At 44.4% G+C, this 25048-nt stretch overlaps 1 protein-coding gene across 1 annotated transcript in view; it reads left to right on the top strand.

Moving 5' to 3' along the window:
• The first annotated feature begins 2534 nt into the window (after window positions 1-2534).
• Window positions 2535-25048, top strand: part of ARHGAP35 (Rho GTPase activating protein 35) — a 125101-nt gene continuing 102587 nt past the window's right edge. Inside the window, exon 1 of the mRNA XM_036114023.2 lies at window positions 2535-2758. The gene's annotated coding sequence lies outside the window, so the exon portion shown is untranslated. The remainder of the gene's footprint in view (window positions 2759-25048) is intronic.

The following is a 25048-nucleotide window of genomic DNA, read 5'->3' on the forward strand; positions in this document are numbered from 1 at the left end:
GACAGTCCCGGCCCTGCCCTCACGGGGTTCACAGTCCGGTGAGAAAGACCCATCACCAGACAGGGAAAACCCAGAGCGGTCAGGGATTGGATGGAGGACCCCAAGGGGCTCTGGGAGCGTAGAGGGAGTGCCTGACCAAGCCTGTGGGTTAGGAGGGCCTTCTGGATGAGGGGTCATATGAACTAGTGTCTGACAGAGGGGTAGGAGTTAGTCATTAGACAAGGACTCTGTCTTTTCAGCCATCCCCATTGTTTAGTATGGGATTCATTCATTTATTCATTAAGGAGTATTTATTGTGGGCCATTTACCAGACTGAAGAAATAGCCAGACAGAGTCCCTGCCTTCAAAGGGCTCACACATAAAATGGTGATACCAATACAGAACTTCAGGCCCTGGTGGAGTGCTATGAAGAAGTAGTAAGTTTGTAGTCATCAGACCCCCACTGTCGGGTTTAATTTCAAATCTGCCACTGACTAGCTGTGTAACCTCCCTGTGTTTTAGTTTAGTAGAACCATAACAACTCTAACATACAAATAAGATGTTGAGGATTAAGTGAGTTAATATGTTTAAAGTGTTTTAGAATGTCGCCTAGCATAAAGTACTGTTTTCATCAAATAAGGAGTCAGACCGACCAAATCTGGGAGGCCACTCTGAGGAAGTGATGTTAAGCTGAGACTCAAAGGACAAGGTAGAGTTGACAGGCTCCAAAAGACAGGGAGAGGGACATTTAGGTCCAGAGTGAAGCCAGTGTTCTTTATTGTGGGTGCTGTCAGTTCACAGTCTTTCCAAGAATCGAACCACCTGAACATTGCATTGGAGTTATAAAGATATTGATTTGTGGGGAATCTGCTGTTCCCTTAAGTGATCTCAAAATCAGTTATAAACCAAGGTTTGCGGTGACAGCATAAAGAAAACCTGGGCCATGCACTTGATTAGTTTGGCTTACAGAACTTAGACTTTTAAGACAACAAAAAACAGTCACAGACATCTAAAAATCAGATTATATGCCTAAAAACCGCTAAGTTAAAAAAGTCAAGGGAAAGGACTCTGATCAGTAACCAAAAAACCTTTATTTAATGGATATTTTAAAACTTGAGGGCATGAGGGGCACCTGGATGGCTCAGTCAGTGGAGCATGTGACTCTTGATCTCCGGGGTGTGAGTTTGAACCCCATATTGGCCATAGAGATTACTTAAAAAAATAAAAAAAAATAATAAATAAAATAAAAAGAAATAAAGTTTAGCACTTTACAAATATATCTCATTTAATTCTCTCAGCAACCCTATGAGGGAGGTACAATTATTAATCCACTTTGTAGATGAAGAGACTGAGGAAATAAACGCAAAATATAATAGGAAACAGCCCTTCTTCATGCATTCCGTAAATATTGACTCGGTGCCCAGAACGCTCATCTTCCACCATGCGTACTTCCGGAGGGGTCCCAGAGGAACCCCTCCTCAGTTCAGAAGAACTTAAAGGTTATGGCGGTGCCCCTTCCCATCACTACTGTTTACACTGCACGGGCCGGAACTGACATTTGATTTGCAGTCATTTGCACAATGCTGACTTGGAGGTCAGGCCTGCACGCAGGAGCAGACCCTTGTCCCTCTCCCGGATTTCGAGCGATCACAGAACCCAGAGCAAGTCGTACCAACGTGCGCGTTGCCTGCAGATTTTCTTCACTGCCGAGGGAAAGAGCACGCGCTCCCTAGCCCTGCCCCTTCTTCCGGAACGACAAATTGCCAGGCTTGGAATGGGCTGAGACGGGCCACGCCTCCTCGTGCTCCCCAATCAACTCCCTCGCTGGGTGTTCTCCCTTCTCCTCAGCACCTCCCCACCGCCCCACGCTACGTCGCTCCATCTCACCTCCTCCGTTATCCCGGGGGCTGAGGCTCGCGCGGCAAACCCACCTCCCCTTGCGTCCCATTGGCTGGTCAGGTCCCGCGCGAGCGGGATCGCGCCCTTCGCCCCCGCCTCCAAAGCCGGGCCGTGCCTCTCCCCTCCCGCTTTCTCCACGAGCCCCCGCCAGGAGGGCATCGGCTGCTTCTGGCGCGCGCAAGGGCGCGCGCTACTCCCGCGGGCCACTCCCTCCGCCTCGCGCCAGGCAGTCCCTCCCGCGCACGCGCACTTGCCCACCCCATTCCTTCTGCCGGGTCGCAGGCTGCCTGGTGCTGTCTCGCGCCGCAGCCACCGCAGTAGCGGCATTTCTTTGAGGCGCACGCGCATTATGGCCTCCGCGCCCGTTCCCAGCCAGAGGCCGCGGTAGTGGCACTAAGCCCCTTAGGCGCGTAGACGCCCTCGCTTCGTCTCCTGCCCGGCGCCGGTTATCCCCTTGCGGCGCGCGCCCAGGGGCCGTTATCCTCCTGCAACGGTTCGCACGCCACGCACGCGCAGTAGCGAGGAGCGCGCGCGCGCGGGAGCGGCGGCTGCAGGAAGGAGGCGCCGCCGCCGCCATTGCAAAGGAGGGAGGGAGCGAGCGAGCGAGGCTGGTCCGCCCTCCCCCTGGTTCCCGCCCCTCCCCCCTTCCCCTCCCCGCCCCCCCGCCCCGAGGGAGAGCCGCGGCGCGGCGGGAGGAGGAGGTGGAGGAGGCGGAGGAGGGAGCCCGCGAGGGAGGGTCCGCCCGGCCCCCCGCCGCCGGAGCCGCCGCCGCCGCCGCCTCAGCCGCCGCTGGACGAGGAACAGCAGAACATGGCGCCGGGGCCGCCGTCGCCGCTGCTGGGATCCTGGAGGCCGGAGCCGCGCTGAGGGCGCCCAGCTGGTGAGTGCGCGAGCTCGCGGGCCCCGGCGGCGAGGCCGGGCGCCGCCCCGCTGCGGGGTCCAAGGGGAGGCGGGGACGGCGGGGCCCGGAGCCCGCGAACAATGGAGGAGCCGGAGGGGGAGGGGAGGGAGCGGCCCCCCAGCCCCCCGGGCCCCGCCGGCCCCGCTGCTTCGCGCTGCGGCCCGGCCCGCGGGGCCCGCCCGCCCTTCGGACCTGTCCCTGCTCGCCCCAGCCCTGCTGTCCCCGCGTCTGCCCCTACCTTCCGACCCATTTGGGATCTCGGTGTCTGCTTCGGCCACCCTCTCCTCACTTAAGCCACTCTGCTCCCAATTCTGCGCCTCCCCCTTCCCTCTTCCGCCCCTCAGTAATGCCCTTCGCCCCTCATGGACTCTGCAGTGCTCTTGGGACCCACCTCCTCAGTGACCCTTCTGCATCCCTTAATTCTGGACCTTCACTTTGAGATTCGTGACCCGCCTGCCTGCCCCCTCTTCGATTCCAGTCTCACCACCCTCCAGATCTGTCCCCTTCTTTGACCCATCTACTGTTATCCGTCCTCTCTTGCGCCGCCAGGAACTGTCCCTCTAGGACCTGCGGTTCCACCTCCTTGGAGATCCATCCGAGACCTTGTTCATCTTGGCACTGCTGCCCCTAGGTCTTCTCCTTGGACTCAATTCCATCTCCCTCTTGGGCCCTACTGCCCACTCGCGGAACCTGCTGCACCCCCGGGATGCCTCTAAGCTCTCCGACCCTTCCATGCCTCTCAGTTCAGTCCCCTGCCCCTTCTCGGACTGGGATACACCATGCTCACCTCCTCTCCTTTTCAGATCTTGCTCCCGTTTGCCCTTCAGACCTTTTTTCTCTTCCAGACCTTTCTACCTACTCGATCTGCCCTTTGCCCAATCTCAGATCTTGCTGTGCCCCCTAACCTGCTTGCTTTTCGACTCTGCCTTCCATGAAGCAGCCTCCTCCCCCCTCTATGACCCTGCAGCTCTCATTTCTGCCATTCACTTCTCTGATCTCTCTAACTCAGCCTGTCCGCAGCCTCAGTGCTGCCCAGTGTTCTCCTTGAGGTTTCCTCTCCTCTCCACCTCCTCATTGGCACTGTTGAGCTGTCTCATTCATTTGCTCCCCCTTTCTTTGACCTGTTTCCCCTTCAGTTCTTCTCTGCTTGAGACCTGCTTCCAGCCTCATCTTTCTCTAAGTCCTCTCCTCTCCATTTTGGCCCTTCTTAGACTTGCCCTTTACCACACTAAATCTTTGATAACTTCTCCGACCCATCGCCCCCTTTCCTTCCCATTTCACTGCATCTCATAGACCTGCCCCAAATCCTTTTTGCACTTGCTCTTTCATTTGTTCAGCTATGCCGCATCCGCTCTAACGTTTTTCTCCCAGCTCTGCCCCTTTTGGAGCTGTCCACTTGCCCACCTATCTTTTTGACCCATTTTAGCTTTACTATTGCTGTTCCTTGTTGGAGTGGTTCTCTTTAATCCTGGTCTTCTGGTAATTGCATCCCACCTGTGTCTCTCTCAATTCTAAGTTTTCCACCTGACCTCCTCCTCCCCCCACCATTTTGATTCAGCCCTCAACCTCCACTCTTCCCTTTCTTGTATTTGTTCTCCCTCCTTTGTCCTGCCTTCTAGCTCCTTTTTAAGTTCTCTTTCTCCCAGTGCTGCCCAGTAGTAGGGATATCTTCTCAACCATTCCTTCCTATCACCGGCTGCCTCCCCCCCCCCCCAGCTCCCTCTTGGAGCCATTTCAGTTCTTGGATAGATTCTCCCTCCCTTTTGATACCCAATTCCCAATTCTGTTCCTCGTTGACTTGTTTCCTCACCTTTTCTTTCCGTTTGTATCCTGCCAATCTCCTTCTCTTCCCATTAGGTTCCTGTCAGGCTTGCTTCTCCCAGCTTTCCACCCTTGACCCGCCCATTCCCACTGAGTGCTTCCCCTCTTGAGGCTTGTCTTCCTCTAGCCTCCAGTCCTCAGCTTTGGAGGGGAAGGGGCTGGGTTGGGCCTAGGGTTCTCTAGGCTCTGGTTTAGACTGCAGATTCACTGGGCACCCTGACCCTCAGGTTTTATCCCCAGGGATCCTGAGATCTGGGTAAATAGGTGGGGGGTGGTTGGCTGGTTACTGCTGTCTGGGGTGGGATTGTTGCCCCCTTTTTCCCTATTTCTACCAAGGTTAGTGATGGTGAGGGGTAGGTCTGTTTCCATTGCCCCCCCCCTTTTTTTCTCATTCCCGTCTTGCTCCCCAGCCCCTTCAGATCCCTGGGCTTTGCAGCTTTGTGTCCTTTGGAACGGGAGAGTGCAGCTGTTCACAGGTCTTTCTTTCTCACTTTCCCTCCCTCCTTCTCTGAGCTATTGTAAAGAGACAGTTGTACTCTCTCCCCCCTTCCACCTCCAAGCCAGCACCCCTTAGAAGAACTTAGAAGTGTGCTTTTTTGCCCCCCCCCATGACAGTATTATTTTTGTTTTACCTCCGGCTGGGGAAATGCTAGTTCTCAAGTTCTCCCCAATCCCACAGGGGGTAATAGCCCCATTTGGTGTTTACTGCTCTGGGGCTGCAGAAGCTGTAGTCTTGCCTTCTTCCCTAATGGCCTCTGGTTTGCAGTGTGACCTTTGGGAGGGTGGGCTTATTTCTTTTCACCTCTGCCCCAGGAAGGCTCCAGCTTCCTGGTCTTCAAAATGATTACGGCCTGAGTTTGGAAAGCCCGTTGCGGTTGTTGAAAGAGAGAGTGCCAAGTGTCACTCAGATTTCTGCCCTCTGGTGTTGCAGGCGCTCCCAGCTACAGGAGCTGAATGCCTCTGGGCAGATCCATGCTGGGGGGTGGGGGGGCTCTTTGGTGTATGTGGGTGGGCCCTGACGGTCCCCAAGCCTTGTGAGTGATCTGATTTGGTAGAGTGAGGAAAGGGTGCGAGGAATTGGCTGATACGAAAGGATTTTTGGTCTTACTACCTGAGAAATGTACCTTAGCTACCTTTCTTGAAGCTTTTTCTTCAGTGATCTTATGGTGGGGGTGGGGTTTAGGAAATCTATTCAGAGAAAGAGGTGGTTTTTTTTTTTTTTTTTTTTTTTACAGAAAAGCCCTCTAACCATTCTCTGTCCTTAACTTGGGAGAGGGAACCTTTGAATGTTCTAGGTTTATTTATTTATTTCTTAAGTAAATCAAAAGCCTGATTTTTTTTTCCCCCTGTGGCCTAGGGCAATTGCATATTAAAGCAGCCATCCAGCTGTGAATGAGCATTTACTGGAAGGACTTTATTTCTTAACTGAGCTATGATCAAACTTTGTTTACTTCAGCACTTATTTAGAAATAGTTCTGTGTGAACACTTGAAATAAAAACGCATTCACTATTATCTACAGAATTGGACCATTGACTCATCAAATGTTAGGGTATTTGTCTATGATACAGTAAGGGGGGCTAGGTCATAGATCATATGGTTCCTTTAGCTTCTGAGTTCTTAGGACGTTAAAGTTTCTGACAAGCAGAGTCTGGTAATTTTAAGTATCTACAGCATGTATCTTCACCATTATTATTATTTCCCCCCCCCACCATTATTGACTTACAGAATTTTGGTTCATCTTTCTGTTGATTTCCATTCATTTTTGAATTTTGGCCTTGTGAATCATGAGTCAGTCTCTGAATTTTAGAATTTATGTTTTCCATGTTGGTATAAATAGTTGTTTTTTATTCTTAATGGGGAAGTGATAGCTAGTTAAGACAGTTGTGTGTGCAGCACTGCTTAAATTTGTGTTTTAGAGTTTTAACATCACTGACAGCACAGAAAGTTTCTGCATGGCCAAGGCCTAAGTTTACATAATAGGAAGAGAGGAGACAGAAGAACAAAGGGATGATTTTTCTTCCTAAACTGGTAACTGGTGTTAAAAAGATTGTCAGATTTCTCTGATGGTAGCAGAGGCTCCAACCTCAGTGTCAGCATTTGCTTTCATGATGGAATTGGGTGCTACAGAAATCGGAGGTGGTAGCCTTGGCCTTCTGGAACAGTTAACATGCCAGTCGGGGGTGGGGTGTGGAGCAGGAGATGGCAGTAGATGACTGTTTTCTATGTAGTAACAGGTCTTCAGGGGCTCCTGCAGTGCCGAGAAAATCTTTGTAATACTAGTGTGATCAAAGTTCTTCTCTTCTCTCTCTCTTTTTTAAACTATTCTTTTGACCATGTCCCCCTTCCCTTACCCATCTTCTCTTTTTTCTTGGCACGATGAAGGCCAAAGCATTTAGGACAGTGGGAAAAAAAATCAGAATAGAGTCATGCTTCTTGATACGAGTTACACGGAAGAAGTTGTCCACGTGCAGATCTGTGGGCCTGATGGTAACTTTTGGCAAAGGACAGCCTGGGAAGAGTGAGGGTTTCACAGATGACCGTAAACTACAGCTTTCATAGGTGTTTCTGCAGTCTCTGTGTGACAGGGAGACACAGCAGGTCAATACCGTTGGAGATTGACACGGTGAGAGTGTTTGTCCATCTCCCTCTGGTATCTTCTGCTTTCACATCTTCAGTTTGTGGGGGCCTTCTGAGAGGTGTTGAGCTTCCTGCAGGGCCTTCCTGTGATCTGCTGTGATTATTGTCATTCACCAGCTAGGTGTCTTAATTTACCCAGTCAATGTGACATTTTATTGACCATCTAGTCTAGTTGTTTAAAATTTCTTTTTCACGTTATTTGAAATACATAACTTGGAGATTCTTTACTTGAAGAGGGAAGGTGACTAGCAGAAATCCCTTGGACAGACAACAACTTGAAACAACTTGGACACACAACACAACTTGAAAACCCGTGCCTAGTCTAGCCTCCTGATTTACAGATGGGGAAATAAACTTGCACGGGGCATGGTAACAGGTTTCCCGTCACAATTGAAGGAGTATTGGAAGTACACGCAGAAGATCTTCTGGTCTTAACCTAATTAGTGGGAACCTTGAACAAATCACTTCACCTCTCTGGGTTTCACATTCCTAGTCTGAAATCTAGTGTGCTGTCCAGCTCTGGTTGTAGATTCTTGTTGTCCTGAACCACATACCAAGTTAGAGCTGGGACTCGGACTGGACTCCTGGTGCTACTCTTAACCTCTCCATCCTCCCGCAAATCCCCCCCCAATCAAATCCTGTAGCCCAGAATTGGGGGTAAGTGCTCTTTCTCTGGGGAATGCAGTAAAATGAACTGGATTGCCTTTGTTGTATACTTTTTCAAACATAAACATTGTCTCTTTTCCAGCCATTCATGTGAAAATTAGTTTATAATTTTGGGGGAAAGGGGCATCCAGATTGTATTCACTACATAACTAAAACCATACACCTCTTTTAAAAGCAATATGGAATCTTTCAAGCTGAGTCATTGTTGACCTAGGCTCTCAAATAGCAGTGTCTGAATAGCACTTGAATTGCTGGTATTAAGAAATGCAAACAAATCATTCATGTTCATCTTCCTGAAAGTTTATTTCTATTTAATATTTGATACAATGCTTTAATGAGGTTTTGTCTGTGAAGAATTCTTGAAAATAATTTTTGGCATCTGTCAGTCTAATTTTCATTTATTTGCTTCTGTGGTGCTAAGATGAACCATTAAGTTGATATATTAGCAGAGAACCAGGTACTTTCAGCCATGAACCATCATCACAGGAAAGTAATATTTACTTTAGTTGAAAATAGCCAGATGTGCCTATCTCCTTCATCTTCCTTTATTGAAATGAGCATTTTCATTTTATGAAATTTGTGGCAGTTGTGACTGTTGCATTATGCATCTGTGGTATTTCATACCTTTTTTGCTCTCCTAGTGTGTATGCATTCTTATTTGGAAAATGTCCTTTTGCCGGTCACTATGGTAATATTTGCAGTTGGAAATCAAATTTGAACAATTGAGAGGCAGCTTCCTATGGTGTAAAGAATGTTGAATTGATAATGAAGAAACTCAGGCCCTAGCCCCAGCTCTGCTGCTTACTAGCTGTATGACTTTGGCCAAATCATTTTCACTTCTCTTGGCTACAGTTTCTTCGTTTGAAAAATGAAGGGATTATACTAGTTCGTTCCCGTTCTGCCTTATTTTATAGCTAATAATACTTGATTGTTTCCTCTCTCCAGATAGTAAATTCCTTGAGGGTGGGGACCATCATGTATCTCTTATTTCCTGTCACACCTAGTAAAATACCTTGTAGGTATTTTTTTGTAGTAGGCCCCCCCACTACATATATGTTGATTGAACCCAAACAGGTGCCAAAGCCTTTTTGTTTTTCTCTTTTGCGGGGTAGGTGGGTGGAGAAATGTGCACCAACTATAATGGCCATTTTTAGGCTTTAAACTCTCAGAGGGCATGCCCTCCTAGTCAGCATTTAATCCTCAAATATACATGATATTGTAAGTGTCCTGACCAGTGTTACACAGCTAAGAGGTTGAAAGCTGTGTTATGAATCTGTGTCTGTCTGATTCCAAGATCTGTGTTTATTTTATTAGTCTGCCTTGTTTCTCTGGGATATAAGAATAAGCTATAGTTCATCCCCTTAAGGAATTTATAGTCAGTTGTGAATGATTAGCTATATATAACATACGGTGGGTTGAAGGAAGTATATGTTGAATAGACTATTCTGATGAATTTCTGCGTTCTTGAGAGGCATCCCCATATTTTTTTTTTTTTTTTTTTTTTTAAGATTTTATTTATTTGCGAGAGAGAGAATGAGAGACAGAGAGCATGAGAGGGAGGAGGGTCAGAGGGAGAAGCAGACTCCCTGCTGAGCAGGGAGCCTGATGTGGGACTCGATCCCGGGACTCCAGGATCATGACCTGAGCCGAAGGCAGTCGCTTAACCAACTGAGCCACCCTGGCGCCCCGAGGCATCCCCATATTAATAGTCTTAAAGGCTTCCGTATTCACAGACTACTGAGCACACAGTTGGTTCTATGGCACACTATACCAAGTACCAGCTTATCTAGCCAGCATGTTGAAAAAGTCGAGCATTTGATTTCTGACCTGGATTCAAACCCAGGTATAACGTGTGTGTGTGTGTGTGTGTGTGTGTGTGTGTGTGTGTACACATATGTATATATATTTCGTATATATATATAAGTTGTCCAAAAGAAATAATATAGTAAGATAGACATATTTGGTCATGTACCCAGGTATAACGTGTGTGTGTGTGTGTGTGTGTGTACATACGTATATATATTTCATATATATATAAGTTGTCCAAAAGAAATAATATAGTAAGATAGACATATTTGGTCATGTAATGACTCCTTAAGTCTATATTTTCTTTGGTAAGTAGAAAAGTATCTGAGTGGTTCCTAATTCACAATTTTCAATTGAGAAAATTCTCTAGGCAACTAGAAATGTATAGACAAAACTACACCTAGCCCCTTGACTTATTTGTGTGGAACTCACTACAATGCTTTTTTTCATGAATCAGAAAGTTATTAAATAATATTGGGGTGAAAAAAACCAAAAATAATGTTGGAGTGAAAGTGTGCTGGCCAGCTACAGCTAACAGCCTCCTGAAGTGTAAAAAATTAACAAAAAAAAAGTTGCATTGTACTTCTCCCCATCTCCATTTAAAAGAAAGGTCAAAATCATGGTTTCATCTATTATAGCCTGCACTAGTTAGGAATAAGACAAAAGAAAATGATTACTGTTAATTGCCATGGGCAGTTAAAAAGGATTCTTTGTTCAGTAACAAATTGATTGTGTACAAATGAAAGCCAGTACTGCATTAATACAAGATTGTTAGATTCTCAAAATCTGGATCTTTAACTAGAGTGGCTTTTACTTCAAGGGAATTATTTCACTGGGAGTAGTGTACTTTAAATGCTTGGTGATAAAAGTATCGCTAGGTCTTTATTTTCCAAAAATGTTAAGTTTGTAGGTGGAAAGCTGGTGGATGCTGCTTTTGTGATACCATTTCTAATGGCCTGAAATAATTGAATACTTTTTGAATGCTGCTGACTTCTCGGAGATTTTTTTCCCTCTGATTGGTCAGTCACTAAAGGAATGCAGATAAAACCTTTGGTAAATGAGGAAAAAGGGAAAAAGGCCTCTCAGTGCTCAGGCAGTGAGTCTCTGCTGTTGGCATATGCCCAGCATTAGCCAGCAGCCATAAAGGCTTAAAAATGGCAGCATTAGCTAAAATAGTTGTGATTTCATGTTCTGTGTGAATACAAGAAATACATATATTTTCTTCTGTACAGATACTCTTTAAGTTTTTTTAAATTTTATTATGTTAATCACCATACATTACATCATTAGTTTTTGAGTTAGTGTTCCATGATTCATTAAGTTTTTTTTTATTTAAAAATATTAAGGTGCAACTTACATGGAGAAAAGTACATAAATCTGAAAGTGTACATTTCTGAATTTTCTACATACTGTCCAAACCTCTTTTTTATATGATGGGGCGTCATTTCCTTTTCCACACACTTCTTAATAAGTTGAAAACTATTTGAGCGTCTCCATGTGGGAGGCATTTTAGTCCTGATTTTACTGTAGGAATGTGAATTGTATAGAATGATATTTGTAACTTTTCCAAGTTTGTTCAAGGTCACATATCTGATCAAGAATGGAGTAATAGGGGGGACGCCTGGGTGGCTCAGTCGTTAAGCGGCTGCCTTCGGCCCGGGTCATGATCCCAGGGTTCTGGGATCGAGTCCCACATCGGGCTCCTTGCTCAGCAGGAAGCCTGCTTCTCCCTCTGTCTCCCTCTGCTTATGCTCTCTCTGTCAAATAAATAAAATCTTTTAAAAAAAAAAAAAAGAATGGAGTAATAGGGGGCGCCTGGATGGCTCAGTCGGTTAAGTGTCTGCCTTCGGCTCAGGTCATGATCCCAGGGTCCTGGGATCAAGCCCCTCGTTGGGCTCCCTGCTCAGAGGGAGGCCTGCTTCTCCCTCTCCCACTCCCCCTGCTTGTGTTCCCTCTCTTGCTCTCTCTCTGTCAAATAAATAAATAAAATCTTAAAAAAAAAAATAAAGAATGGGATAATAGTGACCTGGTACAAATTACCACAGGTGACGGAAGCATTCTTTTAATAATAGATCTTCCCATTTGTGTTGTAATTCCAGGTTTTTGTGTCTCTCTTTGCTGGGAATTAAAAAGAAATAGGTAGTGGTCACTGCTGGTGGTATGATCAGGACTGTCAGGCACGAAAACTTGGTGTGAACTTTCTGGAAAGCATTTTGGCAATGTTTTATTTTGTATTTAGTTTTTAAAGGTTTTATTTATTTATTTATTAGAGGGAGAGAGGGAGAGCGGGAGAGCACAAGCAGGGGGAGCAGCAGAGGGAGAAGCAAGGTCCCCGCTGAGCAGGGACCCCGATGCAGGGCTTGATCCCAAGATCCTGGGATCATGACCCGAGATGAAGGCAGACTCCTAACAGGCTGAGCCACCCAGGTGCCCTGGCAATATCTTTTTTTTTTTTAAGATTTTATTTATTTATTTGACACAGAGAGACACAGTGAGAGAAGGAACACAAAAGCAGGGGGAGCGGGAGAGGGAGAAGCAGGCTTCCTGCGGAGCAGGGAGCCCATTGCGGGGCTCGATCCCAGGACCCTGGGATCATGACCTGAGCCGAAGGCAGATGCTTAACGACTGAGCCGCCCAGGTGCCCCTCTGGCAATATTTTAAAAGATAAAATCCTCTATCAAGTTATAGGAATCTATATGGGCTAAGAAATAAAGATGAGGACCAGGATTGTATACAAAGATGTTAACTATAGTGATGTGTATAAAAAATAAACAATCTAAATGTTTTAATCTTAGGGGAATGGTTGCTTTATGGAAAAAGTATGGAGTCATTTAAAAAGGAAGTTTTTTGGAGAATTCTTGACATGGGAAAGTACACACAAAATAAAATTAAGTATGAGAAAAAAGCAGGATATAGAACTATAAACACTATGAGTCCAGTTATTTTAAAATATATATGGGGGAAAAAGTAAAAGAAACGTGCCAAAGTGCTGTTTGTATTTATCTCTGTGTTGTAGAATTTTTTTTTTTAAGATTTTATTTATTCATTTGAGACACAAAGATAGAGAGAGAGAGTATGAGCAGTGGGAGAGGCAGAGGGAGAGAAAGAAGCAGACTCCCCGCTGAGTCAGGAGCCCGATGCAGGGCTCGATCCCAGGACCCTGGAATCATGACCTGAGCCGAAGGCAGACGCTTAACCATCTGAGCCACCCAGGCGCCCCTGTGTTGTAGAATTTTGAGTGAAAAATTTTTTCCTGAGTTTTCCACAATGATTTTAGTATTTTTTTAACAAAAGGGTTTTGTTTTGTTTTGGGTTTTTTTTGTTTTTTGTTTTTGTTTTTTTTGTTTTGGCTGTATGGTTGTATTATGTTTGGTGTTTATTATAAACACATGAAGGAAAAATTGAGCTAAAAAGCAAGAAATTAGTCATAGATCTGTTGGCCTCTAGTACCTTTGAAGGTGAATGCAGTCACCGTTTCTTAGGACAATAATTGAATTATTAGCGGCATTACCAGTTAATAGCAACAATATACTTATCGTGTATCAGGAGACTGCTGAGTGTTCCCTGTATCCTCCTCACAATAATCCTCTGAGGTAGGTAGTATTTCATTTTGTAGCCAGGGAACTGAGGCTTCCAGAGGGGACTTACCCAAGGTCACGCAGCTAGTAGGTTCCAGAAGCAGCATGGTTCAGAGCCTTGGCTCTATACGGACTCCTGCATGCTATACACTTTATAGAATTGAGTGCACCCCAGAGATGAGGAGAACTGAAGTCTACTTTGTGGCCCATGGCATAGCTGACCCCTCAGTTCTCTTTTCAGCAAGGTGCCCCCTCCCTCCCATGCTTGTTTTAAGAGAGAGAATCTATTAGTATATTATTTTGTCTTTTTCTTGGTCAAAATAAAGAATGGACATGCCTTAGTTATATCTTCCCATTTATGAACCAAAATTCTTTTAAGATGTAAATAATTTAGGGCTGTTAAGCAGAAGAGGGAACAAACCTGTACTTTGTAGCTCCAGAGGATAGAGATCCAGGGAGACAGGTTTTGTTTTTCCCTTTTCCTCTCCATTCAACCAATATTTGGGTGTCTACACTGTTGAGAGTACTAGTTATACATAACTTGCCTCCTCCTCCCTCAGAGAGTTTATATGCCGTTTATTAAAAGCAGTTCTTTTTTTTAGATTTTATTTATTTATTTGACAGAGAGAGAGAGAGAGAGCACAAGTAGGCAGAGTGGCAGGCAGAGGGAGAGGGAGAAGCAGGCTCTCCACCGAGCAGGGAGCCGGATGTGGGGCTCGATCCCAGGACCCCAGGATCATGACCCGAGCTGAACGCAGCCGCTTAACCGACTGAGCCACCCAGGTGCCCCAACAAAAGCAGTTCTTCCCTTACAGGTAACACAAGGAACACCCTGTTTCGGTACCAGAAAGTAAAAAATTTAGAAGGCCAGTGGCCTGATTTTTTTTTTCCCCCTGATCTTATCTTAAAGAATTAGGTGTAATCAAACATTTCAACCCAAGAAGACCTTGACTTGGAAGATAGATTTCATCTTATTATGAGAAAGAATTTTTTTTTTTTTTAAAGATTTTATTTGTTTGACAGAGCGAGATACACAGCGAGAGAGAGAACACAAGCAGGGGGAGTGGGAGAGGGAGAAGCAGGCCTCTCGCAGAGCAGGAAGCCCGATGCGGGGCTCGATCCCAGGACCCTGGGATCACGACCTGAGCCGAAGGCAGACGCTTAACGACTGAGCCACCCAGGCGCCACCGAGAAAGAATTTTTTTAAAATTTTATTTACTTATTTGAGAGAGAGCGAGCGAGCACACGCACACACAAGCAGGGGAAGGGGCAGAGGGAGAGGGAGAAGCAGACTCCCCACTAAGCACGGAGCCCTACGCAGGGCTCAATCCCAGGACCCTGGGATCATGACCTGAGCCAATGTAGACACTTCACCGACTGAGCCAATAGGCGCCCCAAGAAAGAACTTTTTAAGAACGTGGTCCAAGTTCATGTATTATCTTGAATAAAGAATAATTTGGAGATTTAAAATTTTACCTTGTTTGTTTTTATTGTTGTTAATTAGCAAAACGTTTGCATACACACACACAATCACACTTATTTATATTCTTTCATGAGGGAGAATACCAGAAGACCTGATGTTCAGTTGAAATGTGAGGGGGTTTACATTCAGACATCAGGAAGAAATTGCTGAATAGCTTTGGAGGTGCCACAGGATTTTTTTCTGTTTTGTTCCCCCATTTATTCTGTGAACCCGCCACATTTATCCTAGAACATGTCAGTAGGAACACAATATTTGTTGAATTAAAGGTATGCATTTTAGAGGGAAACCAGGAAAAAAAATAGTCTCTGCAGTCTTTGATTCATGGGATTCCTCAAGCCTTGTAAAGAATCCTTTCTGCCGTCAGTTTTCATTTTGCTTCCTACCAACTTTGTTACCGTGGACAAGTCATTTATTTTAACTTAAATTCTTGTCCATAAAATGAGCCTCAATACCTACTCTGCCTACCACAAAGGCTTTTGTGTTGTAATTCTAGATTTTTTTTGAGAACTAAATGCCAAGAGTGAATGTGGAAGCCCGGGAAGGTTGGAAGGCCTTTCAGTTTTCTAGGAGAATGAAAGAGAACAATTTGGTTAATTAAAGCATTTAGGTAAACAGTGTATTAGAGGCTACAAAGGCAGCACGCTGGTATTTTGATTCAGCAGAGCAGCGCTTGCTATTGATGTGTTATCTTGTAACTTGCCCCCAGGTAGCAGTCAGTTTTAGGTTCTTATCAGTAAGTGTCTCACACATCTAAACGTTATAGGTCATAGGCCAGATAGCAGTGGTTGAGGTCTGTTTGCTTTCACAATGTTAGGAAGGAGGCCTCAGGGGCTCTCACCAAGGCACATGAGCGGCCTCCCATTGAGTCCCAGTCCTACCTCTTCCCAGCTCTGCGCTCTTAGAGAAGACACTTAAACTTTAGTGCCTTAGGCACCTCATCTATAAAAAGGGGAATATAGTAGTGTCTGCTCCCAGAGTCACTGCAATTAAAACGGGTGGTATATTTAAGAAGCTTAAAATAGGGCGCCTGGGTGGCTCAGTTGGTAAAGCGACTGCCTTCGGCTCAGGTCATGATCCTGGAGTCCCGGGATAGAGTCCCGCATCGGGCTCCCTGCTCAGCAGAGAGTCTGCTTCTCCCTCTCCCGCTCCCCCCTCTTGTGCTCTCTCTCTCTCTCACTCTCTCTCTCAAATAAATAAATAAAATCTTAAAAAAAAAAAAAAAAAAGAAGAAGCTTAAAATAATGCCTGGGTCATGGTAAATGCTATGTAAATGCCATTATTAGTGTAGTGGTTCCTGGACTTGGCTTTCATAGACCAGTTGAATGTGGTAGTGGGAAAACACATACAAATTTACTAATTTGTAGTTTTGCCAAGGAGGGCATTAAAAAAAAAATGAGAAATTCTCCTTGCTATTATAAAAATTAGGATCCATTATCAGAATAAAAGGTAGCCCTTCTCAAGGAAGTTGGCAACCATATATGGGCATTTGTAGATACATGTTTCTAGATCTCATTTTATGTACACTGGGGAAAACTTTGCCACAGGCTAGCACCAATAATGTGTGGATAGGTATTAGACAGACAGACATATTCATATCCCACTCCTCCATTTATTCTGTCACCTTAAACAAAGCTGTTTGACTTCCCTGAGCCTTCTCTGAGTTTTCTCATGTGTAAAATAAAGATACTAATATCTGCTTCACTGGGTTGTTGTGAGAAACTGAGGTAATGAATGAAATGTTTGGCATATAGTAAATGCTAAATTGATAGGGATTGTTATTCTCAAATGGGAAGTTAAGTATTCATTGGGAGCCACACACAGTACTGTGTCCATTGGGAAATCCAAGAGGTTAGGTATTGTGCTTGATTGCAGAAGTCTCTTACAAGGTATCCTTCTCTGCATCCTTTCCTCTCTTGTTTCTTTTCTTTTTTTAAATTTTATTTACTTGACAGAGAGAGAAACAGCGAGAGAGGGAACACAAGCAGAGGGAGAGGCAGAGGGAGAAGCAGGCTTCCCGCTGAGCAGGGAGCCCGATGTGGGACTCGATCCCAGGACCCCGGGATCATGACCTGAGCCGAAGGCAGACGCTTAACAACTGAGCCACCCCGGCGCCCCTCCCTTGTTTATTTTCTTAAGGAGTACTAAACAAACACCTGACTGTTGCATTCCCTTGCTTAAAAACCTTTAGTGCTTTTCTGTTGCCTTGTAAAGTGCCTGACTTGTCATGGGTGCCTGATTAATGCCTGAATGAAGGATAGAGTAGTCTAGCTATGCAGACCAGAGAGATTTTTGAAAAAAATTGAACACTGATAATACTAAGTCAGTATATCAGGGGTCCACAGCTAAATCCTACACCTTGCTGAAGTTCTAGCACCTGGTCCCCATGGCTTTGGGCATTTTTTTTTTTTTTTAAGATTTTATTTATTTATCTGAGAGAGAGAATGGGAGACAGAGAGCATGAGAGGGGGAGGATCAGAGGGAGAAGCAGACTCCCCGCTGAGCAGGGAGCCCGATGCGGGACTCGGTCCCGGGACTCCAGGATCATGACCTGAGCCGAAGACAGTTGCTTAACCAACTGAGCCACCCAGGCGCCCGGCTTTGGGCATTTTAATAGCCCATAGGAGGTGGTTGGAAGGTGTCTACAAAGCTTGCTCAACGTGGAATGGATTGGACTTTTCAGACCACCCCACCTCCTCATATGACAGCAAAACATCCCTCTTCCCTGTGAGTTCACCTCTAGGGAAATCCTTTTCCTTTCCATCAAGTGAAGCTAGGTCCTCAGAAACTCCTGCAGTAATAACAGTCAATGCTTCCTTAGTCCTTTCCATACGCCAGGCATTGTTTTATGCACTTCACATGTAGTAACTCAAGGAATCTGCATAATAGCCCTCAGAAATAGGTACTTTCCTTGTATCCATTTTATGGATGAGGAAACTGAGGCAGCACATGCTAGGTAGTGTAGTCAGATTCAGAGACCAGAGGGTTACACTTCCCTCCTCCCATCCGCAAAGGATCAGGTTGTTATACAGCTCTCCACTGGGCTGGTTGTGTGTGTATGCTTTCTCTCTCTCTGTGGGGTTAATCACCTTCGATTCACATATTGACCTCGATTATTGGGAAATGTTTCTCCCACTGAAAGGTATTTGGATGAGCATAGTGCATTCTTTGGTTTGTCCCCTTGATCCTTAGTTTAGCTTACCTGTTAAAGATTTCCAGGATGATCTGGCAGTGAATTCCAGTTCCGTTTTCCCTCCTTTTTAGTGAGGTCCTAATTGGACTTCATCCTCTGGTTTTCTCATTTTAGGGTATTTTCATCTAAGTTTATCTCAGCAAAATATAAATCAAAGCCAGTTCGTTTTTATAATGCCTCCTTGAAGTATTTTGCTTTTGGGTTTTGGGTAATTGCCCTGGAAATTTTGGTATTGCATGATTCAGGGAAGGGCCAGTGTCATGTGCTGTCTGTCACCAGCCAGCCTGGAATGTTTGCTTTATTTTTATTTATTTATTTATTTTTAAAAAGATTTTTATTTATTTATTTGACAGAGAGAGATACAGTGAGAGAGGGAACACAAGTAGGGGGAGTGGGAGAGGGAGAAGCAGGCTTCCTGCCGAGCAGGGAGCCCGATGCGGGGCTCGATCCCAGGACCCGGGGATCATGACCTGAGCCGAAGGCAGACGCTTAACGACTGAGCCACCCAGGCGCCCCTGGAATGCTCACTTTAATAACCATTTCAAATATATACGTATCTTTTCAGAAACCTTTTCCAGACCCTCCCTCTCTATTTCCAGGGTCTAAATTAGCATTAAGGCTTCTTTGTAGATCAGCCCTGTCTAATAGAACTTTTTGCACTGTGCACAGTTCTTTATGTTTCCACTTGAAATGTAGCTAGTGGGACTGAGAAACTGAATTTTTTTTTCTTTTCTTTCTTTTTTTTTTTTCTAAGATTTTTATTTATTTGACAGAGAGCGAGCGAGCACACAAGCAGGGAGAGCTGCAGGCACAGGGAGAGGGAGAAGCAGGCTCCCTGCTCTCGATATGGGACTCGATCCCAGAACCCTGGGATCATGACCTGAGCTGAAGGCAGACGCTTAACTGACTGAGCCACCCAGGCGCCCCTGAATTTTTTTTTTTTAAAGATTTTATTTATTTATTTGACAGAGAGGTAGAGAGAGAGCACAAGTAGGCAGAGCCGGCAGGCAGAGGGAGAGGGAGAAGCTGACTTCCCGCTGAGCAGGGAGCCTGACCTGGGGCTCCATCCCAGGACCCTGGGGTCATGTATGACCTGAGCCGAAGGCAGACGCTTAACCGACTGAGCCACCCAGGCGTCCCTAAATATTATTTAATTTTGGTGAAACTTTAGATAGCCAAAGACCTGGGGAGTATAGATCTAGACCATATGCTCTACAAAATAGAGTTTGTTTCTCTTTTTCTTGTTTCTCCTAACTCTGGCGTAGGACCATGCTCCTCGATGTATTTGATGAATGTTTGACAGCTAGCTCTCAATGGCTGAAATAATAAGGAAAGTTAAAATATTCCTTAAATTCTACCTTCCAAGGATAACCATTGTTAACAATTGTGTTTTAATTGTAGAAAAAAATTGCCAGTTTTCATTGACATTGCAGTGATTTCTGTACAGGATTCATCTTCAATTCTAGAAATCAACTTTTTTTTTTTTAAGTTTATTTATTTATTTTAGTAATCACTGCACCCAGTGTGGGGCTTGAGCTCATGACCCCAAGAGCAAGAGTCACATGCTCTTCTGACTGAGCCAGCTAGTGCCCCTCTAGAAATCAACATTAATCAAGGTTGTTGCAGGTTTGGGAATTTTAGGAGATGGAGGCTTAGAATGCAGGTCATAAATGTAAAAGAAACAAGTATGACTAATTTTGGTCAAGTGCCTTTATAAAGACTGTTGTGACATAATGGAATTCTGTCCTACCGCTTGAGAGTTCTTAGTGAAAATCTAGGAAAGAGGATGAATCATCTTTCTTCCTCTTCCGTAGCCCAGATGATTTTGCCAGCATTTTGTTTTGAGGATGAGTGGGCGTTCAGGGGATTTTGGCTTGACTCCTTGGGGTGGTTGGGGTATTGAAGAAAAGAAATTAAAGGGATTTATTATTTGCTGGCAAGTTTGAGTAAGCAGAAATGGGTCTGCTTGAATTTCTTTTCCATAGTAGAAGCAGCACCGTAAGCCGAGTTCTTTTTGTGAATGTGGTGTGTGTGTGTGTGTGTGTGTGTGTGAGTGTGCATGCATCTTTCCTACATAAAGATGTCATTGATTTCATTTTTTGTTAAATTTCCTTTAATCCCTAACAGTTTTCCCTATTTTAGATCATCTGAATTGGTAACTTCCATTCTGTTCTGAAATGATGTGTTTTACCTTCAGAGTGGGCTGGTGATGTTGGGGGATGAGGAGCAGAGATGGGAGAGAGGGATGATAAATGATAAATCTGTGGTACTTAGAGGTAAAGGAAGGAATTTTTCAGTCTTTGAATTAAGTGGAATGTGGGAATCTTGGATTGGGTCCTGGAACAGAAAAGAGAATTGATGGAAAAACTGGTAAAATACAAATAAAGTCTGTGGTTTAGTTTTTGTACCAAAGATAATTTCTTTGTTTTGACACGTGTACCTTGGTTATGTTAATATTAGGGGAAGCTGGTGAATGGGATATGGGAACTCTGTAATCTGCAACTTTTCTGTAAATGTAAAGTCATTCCAAAATAAGTTGTTTTGGTTTGTGTGTGTGTATGTACATATGTTTGTTTAAGCCAAGAAGAGCAAGAGCGTTTGAGGGCTGTGACTTTAGGAAGGGGGAAGCATACATAAATTTTGTTTATATAAGTGCCCTCCAGGAGCTCTGCCTGTCTCTGTCCACTTTTTTGCTTAAATTCAGTGTTCCAGGGGCACCTGGGTGGCTCAGTCAGTTAAGCGTCTGCCTTCAGCTCAGGGCATAATCCCAGGGTTCTGGGATCAAGCCCCGCATCGGGCTCCCTGATCAGCAGAGAGCCTGCTTCTCCCTGTCCTCCCCACTCACACTCGCTTTTCTCCCTTGTGCTGTCGCTATCTTTGTCTCTCTCTCTCTCTCAAATAAATAAATAAAATCTTAAAAAAAAAAAAAAAAACCAAAACCAAAATCATTAAAAAATAAATAAATAAATTCAGTGTTCTCCCAGGTTGAGTGACTGTAGCTCTCCCAGAGATCCATGCTTCTGGGCCTTTTTCATATACTGTTTCCTTTTATCTGGGGTGTTCTCCTGCTGCCCCTATCCCCAACCAAACCAAACAAACAAAAACTTAACTAATTTCTTTTAACTCTTTAGATTTCTTTTAATCTCTTTAGATTTTATTCCTCTCAGAAAGCCTCTGACTGACCCTCACTGGTCAGGCCTTGTCTGAGTTTTCCTCTGATGTGGTACTTACTACTCTGTGATCGAACTGCCTGTTTTCTTTTCTCTTTCTCCAACTGCATCTTAAGCTCCTTGAAAGTAGGGGCTCTGCTTTTCATTATTTTATCTCTAAGCATGTAACCCACAGGGCACTGGGTGGCTCATTCGGTTAAGTGTCCGACTCTTGATTTCGGCTCAGGGTCCTGAACCCCATGCCATGCTGGGCCTGCTTAAGATTCTCTCTCTCTTAAAAAAAAAAAAAGGCATATAATCCAGGAATCTAAGCATCCTTGATGTTCAGGAGATGTTTCTTAAATAGCTCCATAGGAGGGGCACCTGGCTAGCTCAGTCAGGGGAGCATGAGACTCTTAATCTCAGGGTTATGAGTTTTGGGCGTAAAGGTTACTTTAAAAAAAAAAAAAAGTTCCACAACAAGAAGCAGTATTCCTCACATCTCAGGCTCCACTGGTAGTTTTGCTCATGCCTTTAAGGAATGGTGGCTGTAGTTTGCTGTAAACCAGCATATATTCCATAGATGGCCAAATCCCTGCCATAAAGAAGACTACAGAGATGAGAAAGCACATTTTTTTACAGGCTTATTCTTGTATTTCTTGTATATCAAGCTCCAGGGATCTAATTTAGGTAAATACTTAAAAATCTGCTAGTTATGTAGCATATCTTTACCTGCACTCTGTGAATTTATCTCATTTTATCCTAAGAGATAATGTGTAGGTTGTTTTAAATCTGTTCTTTAGTAAACTGATCAACAATTAATTATCTAGAATATGTACAACCCTAGGTGGAATACATAATACTATCAGATATGGTCCCTGCTTTTGAATTTCTTACATTCTAGTTGGGAGAAATAGAACATCCTCACCCCAGTTTGTTACTGTGGCTGAATAACATGACTCAGGTAGCAAGAGGAGTAGGGGCCCTTGTGGGTGGTAAGATGTTGCAAGTGGTAAAGCCATCACCTTTATCTTCAATTTCCCTTCATGTCAGTATGACCTCTAAAAAACAAAATGGTTGGTGAATTTGTATTGCCTCTAGTTAGATGTGGCTAGAAATGCGGATTCTAAGCAGAGGCTATGAACTGAGGGTCTGTGATCCTTAAGGGAGTGGGTTGAGGGAGTATCCATGATACTCTCAAGAGTATGTGCTACATGTTGGTTCTGTTTTTTTTTGTGGGGAAAGGATCTGTAGCTTTCATTAAATTCTCAAAGGAATCCATGACCCAAAAAAGATTAGAACCACTGGTTTAGAGTAACACTGAGACCCATGGCCTCATTTTGTCTTCCTTTTATTTCACCGTTTTAGATTGGGCACTGCATTTTGTTTTTCTGTGATACTTAACTTGGAGGAGTTCTTGTTGCAAGTAATTATACTGTTGAATATCTAAGGGAGAATTGTGTAAAATGTTCTTTTTTGGGGGGAAGCTTGGTATTGTGGCTCTTAAGCTTTCATCTGTACTTATTGTGTAATAAAAAACATCTTCATATTTAAAATAATAATCACTGCTTTCCTAGGTCCAAGTAGCTGAGCAGTGGTCACATAAAGATGAGGATGACTAGGTCCTGGCCCTAAATAAGTAGGCTTTTGGTGATACACAACGTAAGTACTCAGAAATGGTAGCTAGTAGTCCTATGGGAACAACTGTCATGTTGTATCATGGCCATAGTCTTGGAGGATGTACAGGGTAGAAACACAGGGGAAAGATTATTTAAACTTTATGTTTTAGTGAAATTTTACTGTTGACTTATCTCATTACCTCATTGGTATGTTGCAAAACTTTGCATGTGAGGGTGTAACAGATTAGGTGCTTAGGGCCATTGCCAAGCTGGAGAGGTCCAGTTGGAAACTGTGAAGCCCAAGCTGTGACACATGGAACTCTTTTAAAGACTGCTGGCGCCACCCCCACCCCCCGGTCAAGAGTATAGGGTTCTCTTTGCCCTAGTTACTTAGCAAGTATTTATTGGGCACCCAGAGGGTGTGTAATTCTGGGCTGGACCCTTGGACTTCATTGTTTACTTACTAGGAGATGGCAGTATCTTTTGATCTCTCCCACTAATCAATATGGTGACAAGGTCATCTCTGCTGGGAGGCAGTATAGCTCGGCTTTGAAAGTCACAATGCCAGAGTTCCAAATCCAGCTGTGCCATTTTCCAGCTAGGTTGCCTTGAGTCAGGTCAGGGTTGACCCCTCTGAACTTCAGTTTCCTTATGTGTAAACAGGGATATGACTATTTGTCACATATAGGACTTTCACATTATATACTACGTGTCCACTGCTTTGCAGAGGGCCTGTCAGATAGTAGGGCCCAGTAAATGGGAGCTGTATTGTCAGTAGTGGGCAAGAATTAAAAATCTTGGAGAAATTCCCTCATTTTATTTATTCACTAAGGGTAATTACTGTGTCACTCAGAAGAAAGAGAATTCTGCTTATGGGAATGGGGAAATTGGGTACTCCTAATTAGTAGTAGAAATAGTAACTGAGTCTTTTTTTTTTTTTTTGCCTGTCGTATAATTTTTGCTAGCGCTAAGGTTCTTAATCTGGGGTTCCTGAATTTTTTGTGTAAGTGCATTTTTCTGAGGGAGAGGGTCCAAATTTTCATCAGTTTGTCAAAGGGATCCTAACTGGTAAAAGGTTACTTGGTTAATTGAGCCATTGGGTGGGTGTAGAGCCACAGTTGGTACCCTTGATCCTGAAATTGTCCATCATAATAAGATACTGCCAAGAAAACTTTTCCAAATAAAAAGCACATAATAAGGATATAGAGTGAATACTCCAAATCATTTGTGTGCTTTTACCCCCCTTTCGCAAAGAGGACATGGTACCAATCGGAAAGAGAGGTGTCAGGAGGGAGTGAGAAACAGCTTGTGGAATGACATGGCAGTCTCTTGTCCTCAAGTTCAGCTCTTTCCACAGGTTGATTCCATATCATCACTTGGCCTCCTCATCCTGCACCATGTCTTCCAGTCAGATGCACCACTTGTTTCTCCTGAGCACACTCCTGTGACAGGTTCTGTCAGCTCATGTTGGTCCCTCTGCTGAGACTGTCCCTTCTCCCATAATTTGCAGGTCCAGGTCTCCCTCCTGATACTGCCTATCTTAATTATCATCAACCTGTAAATCCCTTAGAGCACTGATGCTCATTCAGCTTTATCCTCCACGGGCACTGTCCTTTGTACAGAGTAAGCACTGTCTGTATGCGTATTATAGGGACATATTATTATACATAATAGAGGGTTGTGGAGCAAAAGTGAAGATTGATGAATAAGAAGGAACTAAATGCCTGCTTACAGGAGGAAAAGTGTGTAGGTTAAATTTATGGAAAACATGGGGCGCCTGGGTGGCTCAGTCGTTAAGCATCTGCCTTCGGCTCAGGTCATGATCCCAGGGTCCTGGGATCGAGCCCTGCATGGGGCTCCCCACTTGGCGGGAAGCCTGCTTCTCCCTCTCCCACTCCCCCTGCTTGTGTTCCCTCTCTCGCTGTGTCTCTCTGTCAAATAAATAAAATCTTTAAAAAAAAATTATGGAAAACATAAAAAATGATGAGATGCCAGTGTAAGTTCTGAGTTCTGAGAGAGAGTTTGGGAAACCCTTTTATAGCCTCAGTGACATCCTGGTTAGGGGGAAGAACCCACCCTGACTTAGGAAATAGGAGTGTGGGGAACAGGTGGCCAGCATTATGGCCCTGGCTGTGCCATAGTACTTCTGGACTGGGTTATCTTCTCTGCAAAGTGGGTTGGGCTTTTTTTTTTTTTTTTTAAGATTTTATTTTTAAGTACTCTCTCCACCCAACGTGGGACTCCAACTCAACCCCGAGATTAAGAGTCACACACTCCACCAACTGAGCCAGCCAGGTGCCCCTGGATTGGACTTTTTGA

The sequence above is a fragment of the Halichoerus grypus genome, chromosome 15 (genome assembly GCF_964656455.1).
Source record: "Halichoerus grypus chromosome 15, mHalGry1.hap1.1, whole genome shotgun sequence".
NCBI classification, from domain to species: domain Eukaryota; kingdom Metazoa; phylum Chordata; class Mammalia; order Carnivora; family Phocidae; genus Halichoerus; species Halichoerus grypus.